This window comes from Crinia signifera, chromosome 8 (assembly GCF_055691185.1).
Source record: "Crinia signifera chromosome 8, ASM5569118v1, whole genome shotgun sequence".
In the NCBI taxonomy this organism is placed as follows: domain Eukaryota; kingdom Metazoa; phylum Chordata; class Amphibia; order Anura; family Myobatrachidae; genus Crinia; species Crinia signifera.
The window spans coordinates 65,342,077-65,357,637 of record NC_139224.1 but is presented as its reverse complement, the minus strand read 5'-3'; the positions used below and the strand labels follow the sequence as shown (position 1 = coordinate 65,357,637).

At 41.5% G+C, this 15,561-nt stretch overlaps 28 non-coding genes and 1 pseudogene across 28 annotated transcripts; all 29 read left to right on the top strand.

Annotated features, from left to right (window-relative positions):
* The first annotated feature begins 168 nt into the window (after positions 1-168).
* LOC146031248 (5S ribosomal RNA) lies at positions 169-287 on the top strand. Its single transcript, XR_014456719.1, has one exon. It is a non-coding gene; the product is annotated as a 5S ribosomal RNA (ribosomal RNA).
* Positions 288-628: 341 nt separating this feature from the next.
* LOC146034058 (5S ribosomal RNA) lies at positions 629-747 on the top strand. Its single transcript, XR_014459465.1, has one exon. It is a non-coding gene; the product is annotated as a 5S ribosomal RNA (ribosomal RNA).
* Positions 748-1,088: 341 nt separating this feature from the next.
* Positions 1,089-1,207, top strand: LOC146033435 (5S ribosomal RNA). The gene has a single exon (XR_014458845.1). It is a non-coding gene; the product is annotated as a 5S ribosomal RNA (ribosomal RNA).
* Positions 1,208-1,547: 340 nt separating this feature from the next.
* Positions 1,548-1,666, top strand: LOC146031247 (5S ribosomal RNA). The gene has a single exon (XR_014456718.1). It is a non-coding gene; the product is annotated as a 5S ribosomal RNA (ribosomal RNA).
* Positions 1,667-2,007: 341 nt separating this feature from the next.
* Positions 2,008-2,126, top strand: LOC146034057 (5S ribosomal RNA). The gene has a single exon (XR_014459464.1). It is a non-coding gene; the product is annotated as a 5S ribosomal RNA (ribosomal RNA).
* A 342-nt stretch (positions 2,127-2,468) lies between these two features.
* Positions 2,469-2,587, top strand: LOC146031945 (5S ribosomal RNA). The gene has a single exon (XR_014457396.1). It is a non-coding gene; the product is annotated as a 5S ribosomal RNA (ribosomal RNA).
* A 1,309-nt stretch (positions 2,588-3,896) lies between these two features.
* LOC146033166 (5S ribosomal RNA) lies at positions 3,897-4,015 on the top strand. Its single transcript, XR_014458576.1, has one exon. It is a non-coding gene; the product is annotated as a 5S ribosomal RNA (ribosomal RNA).
* A 575-nt stretch (positions 4,016-4,590) lies between these two features.
* On the top strand, positions 4,591-4,709 carry LOC146035002 (5S ribosomal RNA). The gene has a single exon (XR_014460406.1). It is a non-coding gene; the product is annotated as a 5S ribosomal RNA (ribosomal RNA).
* A 346-nt stretch (positions 4,710-5,055) lies between these two features.
* On the top strand, positions 5,056-5,174 carry LOC146031710 (5S ribosomal RNA). Its single transcript, XR_014457169.1, has one exon. It is a non-coding gene; the product is annotated as a 5S ribosomal RNA (ribosomal RNA).
* Positions 5,175-5,515: 341 nt separating this feature from the next.
* Positions 5,516-5,634, top strand: LOC146030807 (5S ribosomal RNA). Its single transcript, XR_014456291.1, has one exon. It is a non-coding gene; the product is annotated as a 5S ribosomal RNA (ribosomal RNA).
* Positions 5,635-5,979: 345 nt separating this feature from the next.
* LOC146032242 (5S ribosomal RNA) lies at positions 5,980-6,098 on the top strand. Its single transcript, XR_014457686.1, has one exon. It is a non-coding gene; the product is annotated as a 5S ribosomal RNA (ribosomal RNA).
* Positions 6,099-6,443: 345 nt separating this feature from the next.
* Positions 6,444-6,562, top strand: LOC146033305 (5S ribosomal RNA). Its single transcript, XR_014458715.1, has one exon. It is a non-coding gene; the product is annotated as a 5S ribosomal RNA (ribosomal RNA).
* Positions 6,563-6,906: 344 nt separating this feature from the next.
* LOC146033434 (5S ribosomal RNA) lies at positions 6,907-7,025 on the top strand. The gene has a single exon (XR_014458844.1). It is a non-coding gene; the product is annotated as a 5S ribosomal RNA (ribosomal RNA).
* Positions 7,026-7,365: 340 nt separating this feature from the next.
* LOC146031246 (5S ribosomal RNA) lies at positions 7,366-7,484 on the top strand. The gene has a single exon (XR_014456717.1). It is a non-coding gene; the product is annotated as a 5S ribosomal RNA (ribosomal RNA).
* A 341-nt stretch (positions 7,485-7,825) lies between these two features.
* On the top strand, positions 7,826-7,944 carry LOC146034056 (5S ribosomal RNA). The gene has a single exon (XR_014459463.1). It is a non-coding gene; the product is annotated as a 5S ribosomal RNA (ribosomal RNA).
* Positions 7,945-8,285: 341 nt separating this feature from the next.
* On the top strand, positions 8,286-8,404 carry LOC146033433 (5S ribosomal RNA). The gene has a single exon (XR_014458842.1). It is a non-coding gene; the product is annotated as a 5S ribosomal RNA (ribosomal RNA).
* Positions 8,405-8,744: 340 nt separating this feature from the next.
* Positions 8,745-8,863, top strand: LOC146031245 (5S ribosomal RNA). The gene has a single exon (XR_014456716.1). It is a non-coding gene; the product is annotated as a 5S ribosomal RNA (ribosomal RNA).
* A 341-nt stretch (positions 8,864-9,204) lies between these two features.
* Positions 9,205-9,323, top strand: LOC146034055 (5S ribosomal RNA). The gene has a single exon (XR_014459462.1). It is a non-coding gene; the product is annotated as a 5S ribosomal RNA (ribosomal RNA).
* Positions 9,324-9,665: 342 nt separating this feature from the next.
* LOC146031944 (5S ribosomal RNA) lies at positions 9,666-9,784 on the top strand. Its single transcript, XR_014457395.1, has one exon. It is a non-coding gene; the product is annotated as a 5S ribosomal RNA (ribosomal RNA).
* A 1,309-nt stretch (positions 9,785-11,093) lies between these two features.
* On the top strand, positions 11,094-11,212 carry LOC146033165 (5S ribosomal RNA). The gene has a single exon (XR_014458575.1). It is a non-coding gene; the product is annotated as a 5S ribosomal RNA (ribosomal RNA).
* Positions 11,213-11,557: 345 nt separating this feature from the next.
* LOC146028719 (5S ribosomal RNA) lies at positions 11,558-11,666 on the top strand (annotated as a pseudogene).
* Positions 11,667-12,011: 345 nt separating this feature from the next.
* Positions 12,012-12,130, top strand: LOC146032983 (5S ribosomal RNA). The gene has a single exon (XR_014458394.1). It is a non-coding gene; the product is annotated as a 5S ribosomal RNA (ribosomal RNA).
* A 345-nt stretch (positions 12,131-12,475) lies between these two features.
* Positions 12,476-12,594, top strand: LOC146030952 (5S ribosomal RNA). Its single transcript, XR_014456433.1, has one exon. It is a non-coding gene; the product is annotated as a 5S ribosomal RNA (ribosomal RNA).
* A 342-nt stretch (positions 12,595-12,936) lies between these two features.
* LOC146034647 (5S ribosomal RNA) lies at positions 12,937-13,055 on the top strand. The gene has a single exon (XR_014460051.1). It is a non-coding gene; the product is annotated as a 5S ribosomal RNA (ribosomal RNA).
* A 345-nt stretch (positions 13,056-13,400) lies between these two features.
* On the top strand, positions 13,401-13,519 carry LOC146034952 (5S ribosomal RNA). Its single transcript, XR_014460355.1, has one exon. It is a non-coding gene; the product is annotated as a 5S ribosomal RNA (ribosomal RNA).
* Positions 13,520-13,862: 343 nt separating this feature from the next.
* Positions 13,863-13,981, top strand: LOC146034960 (5S ribosomal RNA). The gene has a single exon (XR_014460364.1). It is a non-coding gene; the product is annotated as a 5S ribosomal RNA (ribosomal RNA).
* A 345-nt stretch (positions 13,982-14,326) lies between these two features.
* On the top strand, positions 14,327-14,445 carry LOC146034712 (5S ribosomal RNA). Its single transcript, XR_014460115.1, has one exon. It is a non-coding gene; the product is annotated as a 5S ribosomal RNA (ribosomal RNA).
* A 345-nt stretch (positions 14,446-14,790) lies between these two features.
* Positions 14,791-14,909, top strand: LOC146030493 (5S ribosomal RNA). Its single transcript, XR_014455986.1, has one exon. It is a non-coding gene; the product is annotated as a 5S ribosomal RNA (ribosomal RNA).
* Positions 14,910-15,250: 341 nt separating this feature from the next.
* On the top strand, positions 15,251-15,369 carry LOC146032982 (5S ribosomal RNA). Its single transcript, XR_014458393.1, has one exon. It is a non-coding gene; the product is annotated as a 5S ribosomal RNA (ribosomal RNA).
* Positions 15,370-15,561: the final 192 nt, after the last annotated feature.

The window sequence follows — 15,561 nt, the reverse complement described above, 5'->3', positions numbered from 1 at the left end:
AGCCTCTTTAGTAGTTTAATTTGAGACCATCTGCTTATAAAATGTCCTGTAGGTTTTTTTTCATTACCAACACATGATTTTTTTCAGTAAGCCAAAACAGTTAGGACACTTTTTTATTAGCTTACCTGGTTATAGAAGTATAAGAGGGCAAAAAAGTGCCTGTATCTCACCTACAGCCAAACCACATTGGATACGCCCAATCTCGTCTGATCTTGGAAGCTAAGCAGTGTTGGGCCTGGTTAGTACTTGGGTGGGAGACCACATGGGAACACCAGGTGCTGTAGGTTTTTCCCATTACTGGCAAATTGTTTTTATTCTCTAGCTTTTTAAATTGGAAACTTGTATTTATTGCCAGTACAGACATTTGGAAGAGGTCAAACAGACACAATAGCCATCACCTAAAAACTTACCACACTGTTTAGGCCCAATTCCAACTGCTTTTGGCAGCTAAACAGTGTTGAGCCTCTTTAGTAGTTTAATTTGAGACCACCTGCTAATATCATGTCCTGTAGGTCTTTTTACATTACCAACACATGATTTTTTTCAGTAAGCCAATACAGTTAGGAAACTTTTTTATTAACTTACCTGGTTATAGAAGTAGAAGAGGGCAAAAAAGTGCCTGTATCTCACCTACAGCCATACCACATTAGATACGCCCAATCTCGTCTGATCTTGGAAGCTAGGCAGTGTTGGGCCTGGTTAGTACTTGGGTGGGAGACCACATGGGAACACCAGGTGCTGTAGGTTTTTTCTTATTACTGGCAAATTGTTTTTATTCTGTAGCTATTTAAATTGGAAACTTTTTTTTATTGCCAATACAGACATTTGGAAGAGGTCAAACAGACACAATAGCCATCACCTAAAAACTTACCACACTGTTTAGGCCCAATTCCAACTGCTTTTGGCAGCTAAACAGTGTTGAGCCTCTTTAGTAGTTTAATTTGAGACCACCTGCTAATATCATGTCCTGTAGGTCTTTTTACATTACCAACACATGATTTTTTCAGTAAGCCAATACAGTTAGGAAACTTTTTTATTAGCTTACCTGGTTATAGAAGTAGAAGAGGGCAAAAAAGTGTTTGTATTTTATCTACAGCCATACCACATTGGATACGCCCAATCTCGTCTGATCTTGGAAGCTAAGCAGTGTTGTGCCTGGTTAGTACTTGGGTGGGAGACCACATGGGAACACCAGGTGCTGTAGGTTTTTCCCATTACTGGCAAATTGTTTTTATTCTCTAGCTATTTAAATTGGAACCTTTTTTTATTGCCAGTACAGACATTTGGGAGAGGTCAAACAGACACAATAGCCATCACCTAAAAACTTACCACACTGTTTAGGCCCAATTCCAACTGCTTTTGGCAGCTAAACATTGTTGAGCCTCTTTAGTAGTTTAATTTGAGACCATCTGCTTATAAAATGTCCTGTAGGTTTTTTTTCATTACCAACACATGATTTTTTTCAGTAAGCCAAAACAGTTAGGACACTTTTTTATTAGCTTACCTGGTTATAGAAGTATAAGAGGGCAAAAAAGTGCCTGTATCTCACCTACAGCCAAACCACATTGGATACGCCCAATCTCGTCTGATCTTGGAAGCTAAGCAGTGTTGGGCCTGGTTAGTACTTGGGTGGGAGACCACATGGGAACACCAGGTGCTGTAGGTTTTTCCCATTACTGGCAAATTGTTTTTATTCTCTAGCTTTTTAAATTGGAAACTTGTATTTATTGCCAGTACAGACATTTGGAAGAGGTCAAACAGACACAATAGCCATCACCTAAAAACTTACCACACTGTTTAGGCCCAATTCCAACTGCTTTTGGCAGCTAAACAGTGTTGAGCCTCTTTAGTAGTTTAATTTGAGACCACCTGCTAATATCATGTCCTGTAGGTCTTTTTACATTACCAACACATGATTTTTTTCAGTAAGCCAATACAGTTAGGAAACTTTTTTATTAACTTACCTGGTTATAGAAGTAGAAGAGGGCAAAAAAGTGCCTGTATCTCACCTACAGCCATACCACATTAGATACGCCCAATCTCGTCTGATCTTGGAAGCTAGGCAGTGTTGGGCCTGGTTAGTACTTGGGTGGGAGACCACATGGGAACACCAGGTGCTGTAGGTTTTTTCTTATTACTGGCAAATTGTTTTTATTCTGTAGCTATTTAAATTGGAAACTTTTTTTTATTGCCAATACAGACATTTGGAAGAGGTCAAACAGACACAATAGCCATCACCTAAAAACTTACCACACTGTTTAGGCCCAATTCCAATTGCTTTTGGCAGCTAAACATTGTTGAGCCTCTTTAGTAGTTTAATTTGAGACCACCTGCTAATATCATGTCCTGTAGGTCTTTTTACATTACCAACACATGATTTTTTTCAGTAAGCCAATACAGTTAGGAAACTTTTTTATTAGCTTACCTGGTTATAGAAGTAGAAGAGGGCAAAATAGTGCCTGTATCTCACCTACAGCCATACCACATTGGATGCGCCCAATCTCGTCTGATCTTGGAAGCTAAGCAGTGTTGGGCCTGGTTAGTACTTGGGTGGGAGACCACATGGGAACTCCAGGTGATGTAGGTTTTTCCCATTACTGGCAAATTGTTTTTAGGTACTTGTGTATTTTGGCGGCGCCCCCGATGTCCGTCGTACGACGAACAGATTGCATCGCATCGCATGCCATGCACCCGATGGCATGCGATGCGATGCGACGCGATTTTGATCCCCTATACGACCAAAAATCGTATAAGAACCCTAAAGGGTGCTTTTGAGCACCCAAATGGGTGCTAACAATGTTAAATGCACCCCCACGCCACCCCCCACTATAAACGTGAACCTGAAGCGTGGCGAGCGCAGCGAGCCCGCGAGGGGCGGCGATACGCGTCCTACGACCTTTTCATACCCCCACTATCCACGTCGGCGTGGAGTTGAGAATAGGATAGTGTGGCGAGCGCAGCGAGCCACCGAGCCCGAAGCATGGCGAGCGCAGCGAGCCACCGCGAGGGGACGCGGATACCTTCACAGTTATACGCGTCCCCTCGCGGGCTTCACAGGTGTCCGTGGCGACGCGGACACCTGTGAAGCCCGCGATGGGACGCGTTTACCTGTGAAGGTATCCGCGTCCCCTCGCGGGGCTCGCTGCGCTCGCCACACTTCGGGCTCGGTGGCTCGCTGCGCTCGCCACACTATTCTAATCTCAACTCCACGCCGACGTGGATAGTGGGGGTATGAAAAGGTCGTAGGACGCGTACCGCTGCCCCTCGCGGGCTCGCTGCGCTCACCACGCTTCGGGTTCACTTTTATAGTGGGGGGTGGCGTGGGGGTGCATTTAACATTGTAAGCACCCATTTGGGTGCTTAACATAGTATAAGCACCCATTAGGGTGCTTATACAATGTTTAATCGCATTGCATCGCATCCTATGGCATCGTATGCCATGTACAATGGCATACAATCTCAAAATTGTATGCCATCGTGCACTATCGTACGATATCGCGTCGCATCGCATACCATCGTATGTGTTATGGTATGCGATGCGATGGGCGCCGCCAAAATACACAAGTACCTGTTTTTATTCTCTAGCTTTTTAAATTGGAAACTTTTTTTCTCTTTATTGCCAGTACAGACATTTGGAAGAGGTCAAACAGACACAATAGCCATCACCTAAAAACTTACCACACTGTTTAGGCCCAATTCCAACTGCTTTTGGCAGCTAAACAGTGTTGAGCCTCTTTAGTAGTTTAATTTGAGACCACCTGCTAATATCATGTCCTGTAGGTCTTTTTACATTACCAACACATGATTTTTTTTAGTAAGCCAATACAGTTAGGAAACTTTTTTATTAGCTTACCTGGTTATAGAAGTAGAAGAGGGCAAAATAGTGCCTGTATCTCACCTACAGCCATGCCACATTGGATATGCCCAATCTCGTCTGATCTTGGAAGCTAAGCAATGTTGGGCCTGGTAAGTACTTGGGTGGGAGACCACATGGGAACACCAGGTGCTGTAGGCTTTTTCCCATTACTGGCAAATTGTTTTTATTCTCTAGCTATTTAAATTGGAAACTTTTTCTTTTTATTGCCAATACAGACATTTGGGAGAGGTCAAACAGACACAATAGCCATCACCTAAAGACTTACCACACTTTTTCGGCCCAATTCCAACTGCTTTTGGCAGCTAAACAGTGTTGAGCCTGGATAGTACTTGGGTGGGAGACCACATGGGAACACCAGGTGCTGTAGGTTTTTTCTTATTACTGGCAAATTGTTTTTATTTTCTAGCTATTTAAATTGGAAAAAAACTTTTATTGCCAGTACAGACATTTGGAAGAGGTCAAACAGACACAATAGCCATCACATAAAAACTTACCACACTGTTTAGGCCCAATTCCAACTGTTTTTGGCAGCTAAACATTGTTGAGCCTCTTTTGTAGTTTAATTTGAGACCACCTGCTAATATCATGTCCTGTAGGTCTTTTTACATTACCAACACATGATTTTTTTTCAGTAAGCCAATACAGTTAGGAAACTTTTTTATTAGCTTACCTGGTTATAGAAGTAGAAGAGGGCAAAATAGTGCCTGTATCTCAGCTGCAGCCATACCACATTGGATACGCCCAATCTCGTCTGATCTTGGAAGCTAAGCAAAGTTGGGCTTGGTTAGTACTTGGGTGGGAGACCACATGGGAACACCAGGTGCTGTAGGCTTTTTCCCATTACTGGCAAATTGTTTTTATTCTCTAGCTTTTTAAATTGGAAACTTTTTTCTCTTTATTGCCAGTACAGACATTTGAAAGAGGTCAAACAGACACAATAGCCATCACCTAAAAACTTACCACACTGTTTAGGCCCAATTCCAACTGCTTTTGGCAGCTAAACAGTGTTGAGCCTCTTTAGTAGTTTAATTTGAGACTACCTGCTTATATCATGTCCTGTAGGTCTTTTTACATTACCAACACATGATTTTTTTCAGTAAGCCAATACAGTTAGGAAACTTTTTTATTAGCTTACCTGGTTATAGAAGTAGAAGAGGACAAAATAGTGCCGGTATCTCACCTACAGCCATACCACATTAGATACGCCCAATCTCGTCTGATCTTGGAAGCTAAGCAGTGTTGGGCCTGGTTAGTACTTGGGTGGGAGACCACATGGGAACACCAGGTGCTGTAGGTTTTTTCTTATTACTGGCAAATTGTTTTTATTCTCTAGCTATTTAAATTGGAAACTTTTTTTATTGCCAGTACAGACATTTGGAAGAGGTCAAACAGACACAATAGCCATCACCTAAAAACTTACCACACTGTTTAGGCCCAATTCCAACTGCTTTTGGCAGCTAAACAGTGTTGAGCCTCTTTAGTAGTTTAATTTGAGACCACCTGCTTATATCATGTCCTGTAGGTCTTTTTACATTACCAACACATGATTTTTTTCAGTAAGCCAAAACAGTTAGGAAACTTTTTTATTAGCTTACCTGGTTATAGAAGTAGAAGAGGGCAAAAAAGTGCCTGTATCTCACCTACAGCCATACCACGTTGGATACGCCCAATCTCGTCTGATCTTGGAAGCTAAGCAGTGTTGGGCCTGGTTAGTACTTGGGTGGGAGACCACATGGGAACACCAGGTGCTGTAGGTTTTTCCCATTACTGGCAAATTGTTTTTATTCTCTAGCTTTTTAAATTGGAAACTTTTTTCTCTTTATTGCCAGTACAGACATTTGGAAGAGGTAAAACAGACACAATAGCCATCACCTAAAAACTTACCACACTGTTTAGGCCCAATTCCAGCTGCTTTTGGCAGCTAAACATTGTTGAGCCTCTTTAGTAGTTTTATTTGAGACCACCTGCTAATATCATGTCCTGTAGGTCTTTTTACATTACCAACACATGATTTTTTTCAGTAAGCCAATACAGTTAGGAAACTTTTTTATTAGCTTACCTGGTTATAGAAGTAGAAGAGGGCAAAATAGTGCCTGTATCTCTCCTACAGCCATACCACATTGGATACGCCCAATCTCGTCTGATCTTGGAAGCTAAGCAATGTTGGGCCTGGTAAGTACTTGGGTGGGAGACCACATTGGAACACCAGGTGCTGTAGGCTTTTCCCCATTACTGGCAAATAGTTTTTATTCTCTAGTTATTTAAATTGGAAACTTTTTCTTTTTATTGCCGATACAGACATTTGGGAGAGGTCAAACAGACACAATAGCCATCACCTAAAGACTTACCACACTTTTTCGGCCCAATTCCAACTGCTTTTGGCAGCTAAACAGTGTTGAGCCTCTTTAGTAGATTAATTTAAGACCACCTGCTTATATCATGTCCTGTAGGTCTTTTTACATTACCAACACATGATTCTTTTCAGTAAGCCAAAACAGTTAGGAAACTTTTTTATTAGCTTACCTGGTTATAGAAGTAGAAGAGGGCAAAAAAGTGCTTGTATTTCACCTACAGCCATACCACATTGGATACGCCCAATCTCGTCTGATCTTGGAAGCTAAGCAGTGTTGGGCCTGGTTAGTACTTGGGTGGGAGACCACATGGGAACACCAGGTGCTGCAGGGTTTCCTCATTACTGCCAAATTGTTTTTATTCTCTAGCTTTTTAAATTGGAAACTTTGTTCTCTTTATTGCCAGTACAGACATTTGGAAGAGGTCAAAAAGACACAATAGCCATCACCTAAAAACTTACCACACTGTTTAGGCCCAATTCCAACTGCTTTTGGCAGCTAAACAGTGTTGAGCCTCTTTAGTAGTTTAATTTGAGACCACCTGCTAATATCATGTCCTGTAGGTCTTTTTACATTACCAACACATGATTTTTTTAGTAAGCCAATACAGTTAGGAAACTTTTTTATTAGCTTACCTGGTTATAGAAGTAGAAGAGGGCAAAAAAGTGTTTGTATTTTATCTACAGCCATACCACATTGGATACGCCCAATCTCGTCTGATCTTGGAAGCTAAGCAGTGTTGTGCCTGGTTAGTACTTGGGTGGGAGACCACATGGGAACACCAGGTGCTGTAGGTTTTTCCCATTACTGGCAAATTGTTTTTATTCTCTAGCTATTTAAATTGGAACCTTTTTTTATTGCCAGTACAGACATTTGGGAGAGGTCAAACAGACACAATAGCCATCACCTAAAAACTTACCACACTGTTTAGGCCCAATTCCAACTGCTTTTGGCAGCTAAACATTGTTGAGCCTCTTTAGTAGTTTAATTTGAGACCATCTGCTTATAAAATGTCCTGTAGGTTTTTTTTCATTACCAACACATGATTTTTTTCAGTAAGCCAAAACAGTTAGGACACTTTTTTATTAGCTTACCTGGTTATAGAAGTATAAGAGGGCAAAAAAGTGCCTGTATCTCACCTACAGCCAAACCACATTGGATACGCCCAATCTCGTCTGATCTTGGAAGCTAAGCAGTGTTGGGCCTGGTTAGTACTTGGGTGGGAGACCACATGGGAACACCAGGTGCTGTAGGTTTTTCCCATTACTGGCAAATTGTTTTTATTCTCTAGCTTTTTAAATTGGAAACTTGTATTTATTGCCAGTACAGACATTTGGAAGAGGTCAAACAGACACAATAGCCATCACCTAAAAACTTACCACACTGTTTAGGCCCAATTCCAACTGCTTTTGGCAGCTAAACAGTGTTGAGCCTCTTTAGTAGTTTAATTTGAGACCACCTGCTAATATCATGTCCTGTAGGTCTTTTTACATTACCAACACATGATTTTTTTCAGTAAGCCAATACAGTTAGGAAACTTTTTTATTAACTTACCTGGTTATAGAAGTAGAAGAGGGCAAAAAAGTGCCTGTATCTCACCTACAGCCATACCACATTAGATACGCCCAATCTCGTCTGATCTTGGAAGCTAGGCAGTGTTGGGCCTGGTTAGTACTTGGGTGGGAGACCACATGGGAACACCAGGTGCTGTAGGTTTTTTCTTATTACTGGCAAATTGTTTTTATTCTGTAGCTATTTAAATTGGAAACTTTTTTTTATTGCCAATACAGACATTTGGAAGAGGTCAAACAGACACAATAGCCATCACCTAAAAACTTACCACACTGTTTAGGCCCAATTCCAACTGCTTTTGGCAGCTAAACAGTGTTGAGCCTCTTTAGTAGTTTAATTTGAGACCACCTGCTAATATCATGTCCTGTAGGTCTTTTTACATTACCAACACATGATTTTTTCAGTAAGCCAATACAGTTAGGAAACTTTTTTATTAGCTTACCTGGTTATAGAAGTAGAAGAGGGCAAAAAAGTGTTTGTATTTTATCTACAGCCATACCACATTGGATACGCCCAATCTCGTCTGATCTTGGAAGCTAAGCAGTGTTGTGCCTGGTTAGTACTTGGGTGGGAGACCACATGGGAACACCAGGTGCTGTAGGTTTTTCCCATTACTGGCAAATTGTTTTTATTCTCTAGCTATTTAAATTGGAACCTTTTTTTATTGCCAGTACAGACATTTGGGAGAGGTCAAACAGACACAATAGCCATCACCTAAAAACTTACCACACTGTTTAGGCCCAATTCCAACTGCTTTTGGCAGCTAAACATTGTTGAGCCTCTTTAGTAGTTTAATTTGAGACCATCTGCTTATAAAATGTCCTGTAGGTTTTTTTTCATTACCAACACATGATTTTTTTCAGTAAGCCAAAACAGTTAGGACACTTTTTTATTAGCTTACCTGGTTATAGAAGTATAAGAGGGCAAAAAAGTGCCTGTATCTCACCTACAGCCAAACCACATTGGATACGCCCAATCTCGTCTGATCTTGGAAGCTAAGCAGTGTTGGGCCTGGTTAGTACTTGGGTGGGAGACCACATGGGAACACCAGGTGCTGTAGGTTTTTCCCATTACTGGCAAATTGTTTTTATTCTCTAGCTTTTTAAATTGGAAACTTGTATTTATTGCCAGTACAGACATTTGGAAGAGGTCAAACAGACACAATAGCCATCACCTAAAAACTTACCACACTGTTTAGGCCCAATTCCAACTGCTTTTGGCAGCTAAACAGTGTTGAGCCTCTTTAGTAGTTTAATTTGAGACCACCTGCTAATATCATGTCCTGTAGGTCTTTTTACATTACCAACACATGATTTTTTTCAGTAAGCCAATACAGTTAGGAAACTTTTTTATTAACTTACCTGGTTATAGAAGTAGAAGAGGGCAAAAAAGTGCCTGTATCTCACCTACAGCCATACCACATTAGATACGCCCAATCTCGTCTGATCTTGGAAGCTAGGCAGTGTTGGGCCTGGTTAGTACTTGGGTGGGAGACCACATGGGAACACCAGGTGCTGTAGGTTTTTTCTTATTACTGGCAAATTGTTTTTATTCTGTAGCTATTTAAATTGGAAACTTTTTTTTATTGCCAATACAGACATTTGGAAGAGGTCAAACAGACACAATAGCCATCACCTAAAAACTTACCACACTGTTTAGGCCCAATTCCAATTGCTTTTGGCAGCTAAACATTGTTGAGCCTCTTTAGTAGTTTAATTTGAGACCACCTGCTAATATCATGTCCTGTAGGTCTTTTTACATTACCAACACATGATTTTTTTCAGTAAGCCAATACAGTTAGGAAACTTTTTTATTAGCTTACCTGGTTATAGAAGTAGAAGAGGGCAAAATAGTGCCTGTATCTCACCTACAGCCATACCACATTGGATGCGCCCAATCTCGTCTGATCTTGGAAGCTAAGCAGTGTTGGGCCTGGTTAGTACTTGGGTGGGAGACCACATGGGAACTCCAGGTGATGTAGGTTTTTCCCATTACTGGCAAATTGTTTTTAGGTACTTGTGTATTTTGGCGGCGCCCCCGATGTCCGTCGTACGACGAACAGATTGCATCGCATCGCATGCCATGCACCCGATGGCATGCGATGCGATGCGACGCGATTTTGATCCCCTATACGACCAAAAATCGTATAAGAACCCTAAAGGGTGCTTTTGAGCACCCAAATGGGTGCTAACAATGTTAAATGCACCCCCACGCCACCCCCCACTATAAACGTGAACCTGAAGCGTGGCGAGCGCAGCGAGCCCGCGAGGGGCGGCGATACGCGTCCTACGACCTTTTCATACCCCCACTATCCACGTCGGCGTGGAGTTGAGAATAGGATAGTGTGGCGAGCGCAGCGAGCCACCGAGCCCGAAGCATGGCGAGCGCAGCGAGCCACCGCGAGGGGACGCGGATACCTTCACAGTTATACGCGTCCCCTCGCGGGCTTCACAGGTGTCCGTGGCGACGCGGACACCTGTGAAGCCCGCGATGGGACGCGTTTACCTGTGAAGGTATCCGCGTCCCCTCGCGGGGCTCGCTGCGCTCGCCACACTTCGGGCTCGGTGGCTCGCTGCGCTCGCCACACTATTCTAATCTCAACTCCACGCCGACGTGGATAGTGGGGGTATGAAAAGGTCGTAGGACGCGTACCGCTGCCCCTCGCGGGCTCGCTGCGCTCACCACGCTTCGGGTTCACTTTTATAGTGGGGGGTGGCGTGGGGGTGCATTTAACATTGTAAGCACCCATTTGGGTGCTTAACATAGTATAAGCACCCATTAGGGTGCTTATACAATGTTTAATCGCATTGCATCGCATCCTATGGCATCGTATGCCATGTACAATGGCATACAATTTCAAAATTGTATGCCATCGTGCACTATCGTACGATATCGCGTCGCATCGCATACCATCGTATGTGTTATGGTATGCGATGCGATGGGCGCCGCCAAAATACACAAGTACCTGTTTTTATTCTCTAGCTTTTTAAATTGGAAACTTTTTTTCTCTTTATTGCCAGTACAGACATTTGGAAGAGGTCAAACAGACACAATAGCCATCACCTAAAAACTTACCACACTGTTTAGGCCCAATTCCAACTGCTTTTGGCAGCTAAACAGTGTTGAGCCTCTTTAGTAGTTTAATTTGAGACCACCTGCTAATATCATGTCCTGTAGGTCTTTTTACATTACCAACACATGATTTTTTTTAGTAAGCCAATACAGTTAGGAAACTTTTTTATTAGCTTACCTGGTTATAGAAGTAGAAGAGGGCAAAATAGTGCCTGTATCTCACCTACAGCCATGCCACATTGGATATGCCCAATCTCGTCTGATCTTGGAAGCTAAGCAATGTTGGGCCTGGTAAGTACTTGGGTGGGAGACCACATGGGAACACCAGGTGCTGTAGGCTTTTTCCCATTACTGGCAAATTGTTTTTATTCTCTAGCTATTTAAATTGGAAACTTTTTCTTTTTATTGCCAATACAGACATTTGGGAAAGGTCAAACAGACACAATAGCCATCACCTAAAGACTTACCACACTTTTTCGGCCCAATTCCAACTGCTTTTGGCAGCTAAACAGTGTTGAGCCTCTTTAGTAGATTAATTTGAGACCACCTGCTTATATCATGTCCTGTAGGTCTTTTTACATTACCAACACATGATTTTTTTCAGTAAGCCAAAACAGTTAGGAAACTTTTTTATTAGCTTACCTGGTTATAGAAGTAGAAGAGGGCAAAAAAGTGCTTGTATTTCACCTACAGCCATACCACATTGGATACGCCTGATCTTGGAAGCTAAGCAGTGTTGGGCCTGGTTAGTACTTGGGTGGGAGACCACATGGGAACACCAGGTGCTGTAGGTTTTTCCCATTATTGGCAAATTGTTTTTATTCTCTAGCTTTTTAAATTGGAAACTTTTTTCTCTTTATTGCCAGTACAGACATTTGGAAGAGGTCAAACAGACACAATAGCCATCACCTAAAAACTTACCACACTGTTTAGGCCCAATTCCAACTGCTTTTGGCAGCTAAACATTGTTGAGCCTCTTTAGTAGTTTTATTTGAGACCACCTGCTAATATCATGTCCTGTAGGTCTTTTTACATTACCAACACATGATTTTTTTCAGTAAGCCAATACAGTTAGGAAACTTTTTTATTAACTTACCTGGTTATAGAAGTAGAAGAGGGCAAAAAAGTGCCTGTATCTCACCTACAGCCATACCACATTAGATACGCCCAATCTCGTCTGATCTTGGAAGCTAAGCAGTGTTGGGCCTGGTTAGTACTTGGGTGGGAGACCACATGTGAACACCAGGTGCTGTAGGTTTTTCCCATTACTGGCAAATGGTTTTTATTCTCTAGCTTTTTAAATTGGAAACTTTTTTCTCTTTATTGCCAGTACAGACATTTGGAAGCGGTCAAACAGACACAATAGCCATCACCTAAAAACTTACCACACTGTTTAGGCCCAATTCCAACTGCTTTTGGCAGCTAAACAGTGTTGAGCCTCTTTAGTAGTTTAATTTGAGACCACCTGCTAATATCATGTCCTGTAGGTCTTTTTACATTACCAACACATGATTTTTTTCAGTAAGCCAATACAGTTAGGAAACTTTTTTATTAACTTACCTGGTTATAGAAGTAGAAGAGGGCAAAAAAGTGCCAGTATCTCACCTACAGCCATACCACATTGGCTACGCCCAATCTCGTCTGATCTTGGAAGCTAAGCAGTGTTGGGCCTGGTTAGTACTTGGGTGGGAGACCACATGGGAACACCAGGTGCTGTAGGTTTTTTCTTATTACTGGCAAATTATTTTTATTCTCTAGCTATTTAAATTGGAAACTTTTTTTTATTGCCAGTACAGACATTTGGAAGAGGTCAAACAGACACAATAGCCATCACCTAAAAACTTACCACACTGTTTAGGCCCAATTCCAACTGCTTTTGGCAGCTAAACAGTGTTGAGCCTCTTTAGTAGTTTAATTTGAGACCACCTGCTTATATCATGTCCTGTAGGTCTTTTTACATTACCAACACATGATTTTTTTCAGTAAGCCAAAACAGTTAGGAAACTTTTTTATTACCTTACCTGGTTATAGAAGTAGAAGAGGGTAAAAAAGTGCTTGTATTTCACCTACAGCCATACCACTTTGGACACGCCCAATCTCGTCTAATCTTGGAAGCTAAGCAATGTTGGGCCTGGTTAGTACTTGGGTGGGATACCACATGGGAACACCAGGTGCTGTAGGCTTTTTCCCATTACTGGCAAATTGTTTTTATTCTCTAGCTATTTAAATTGGAAACATTTTCTTTTTATTGCCGATACAGACATTTGGGAGAGGTCAAACAGAAACAATAGCCATCACCTAAAGACTTACCACACTTTTTCGGCCCAATTCCAACTGCTTTTGGCAGCTAACCAGTGTTGAGCCTCTTTAGTATATTAATTTGAGACCACCTACTTATATCATGTCCTGTAGGTCTTTTTACATTACCAACACATGATTTTTTTCAGTAAGCCAAAACAGTTAGGAAAATTTTTTATTAGCTTACCTGGTTATAGAAGTAGAAGAGGGAAAAAAAGTGCTTGTATTTCACCTACAGCCATACCACATTGGATACGCCCAATCTCGTGTGATCTTGGAAGCTAAGCAGTGTTGGGCCTGGTTAGTACTTGGGAGGGAGGCCACATGGGAACACCAGGTGCTGTAGGATTTTTCTTATTACTGGCAAATTGTTTTTATTCTCTAGCTATTTAAATTGGAAAAAAAACTTTTATTGCCAGTACAGACATTTGGAAGAGGTCAAACAGACACAATAGCCATCACCTAAAAACTTACCACACTGTTTAGGCCCAATTCCAACTGCTTTTGGCAGCTAAACAGTGTTGAGCCTCTTTAGTAGTTTAATTTGAGACCACCTGCTTATATCATGTCCTGTAGGTCTTTTTACATTACCAACACATGATTTTTTTCAGTAAGCCAAAACAGTTAGGAAACTTTTTTATTAACTTACCTGGTTATAGAAGTAGAAGAGGGCAAAAAAGTGCCTGTATCTCACCTACAGCCATACCACATTAGATACGCCCAATCTCGTCTGATCTTGGAAGCTAAGCAATATTGGGCCTGGTTAGTACTTGGGTGGGAGACCACATGGGAACAACAGGTGCTGTAGGCTTTTTCCCATTACTGGCAAATTGATTTTATTCTCTAGCTATTTAAATTGGAAACTTTTTCTTTTTATTGGCGATACAGACATTTGGGAGAGGTCAAACAGACACAATAGCCATCACCTAAAGACTTACCACACTTTTTCGGCCCAATTCCAACTGCTTTTGGCAGCTAAACAGTGTTGAGCCTCTTTAGTAGATTAATTTGAGACCACCTGCTTATATCATGTCCTGTAGGTCTTTTTACATTACCAACACATGATTTTTTTCAGTAAGCCAAAACAGTTAGGAAACTTTTTTATTAGCTTACCTGGTTATAGAAGTAGAAGAGGGCAAAAAAGTGCTTGTATTTCACCTACAGCCATACCACATTGGATACGCCCAATCTCGTCTGATCTTGGAAGCTAAGCAGTGTTGGGACTGGTTAGTACTTGGGTGGGAGACCACATGGGAACACCAGGTGATGTAGGTTTTTCCCATTACTGGCAAATTGTTTTTATTCTCTAGCTTTTTAAATTGGAAACTTTTTTCTCTTTATTGCCAATACAGACATTTGGGAGAGGTCAAACAGACACAATAGCCATCACCTAAAGACTTACCACACTTTTTCGGCCCAATTCCAACTGCTTTTGGCAGCTAAACAGTGTTGAGCCTCTTTAGTAGATTAATTTGAGACCACCTGCTTATATCATGTCCTGTAGGTCTTTTTACATTACCAACACATGATTTTTTTCAGTAAGCCAAAACAGTTAGGAAACTTTTTTATTAGCTTACCTGGTTATAGAAGTAGAAGAGGGCAAAAAAGTGCTTGTATTTCACCTACAGCCATACCACATTGGATGCGCCCAATCTCGTCTGATCTTGGAAGCTAAACAGTGTTGGGCCTGGTTAGTACTTGGGTGGGAGACCACATGGGAACACCAGGTGCTGTAGGTTTTTCCCATTACTGGCAAATTGTTTTTATTCTCTAGCTTTTTAAATTGGAAACTTTTTTTTATTGCCAGTACAGACATTTGGAAGAGGTCAAACAGACACAATAGCCATCACCTAAAAACTTACCACACTGTTTAGGCCCAATTCCAACTGCTTTTGGCAGCTAAACAGTGTTGAGCCTCTTTAGTAGTTTAATTTGAGACCACCTGCTAATATCATGTCCTGTAGGTCTTTTTACATTACCAACACATGATTTTTTTCAGTAAGCCAATACAGTTAGGAAACTTTTTTATTAACTTACCTGGTTATAGAAGTAGAAGAGGGCAAAAAAGTGCCTGTATCTCACCTACAGCCATACCACATTAGATACGCCCAATCTCGTCTGATCTTGGAAGCTAAGCAGTGTTGGGCCTGGTTAGTACTTGGGTGGGAGACCACATGTGAACACCAGGTGCTGTAGGTTTTTCCCATTACTGGCAAATGGTTTTTATTCTCTAGCTATTTAAATTGGAAACTTTTTTCTCTTTATTGCCAGTACAGACATTTGGAAGCGGTCAAACAGACACAATAGCCATCACCTAAAAACTTACCACACTGTTTAGGCCCAATTCCAACTGCTTTTGGCAGCTAAACAGTGTTGAGCCTCTTTAGTAGT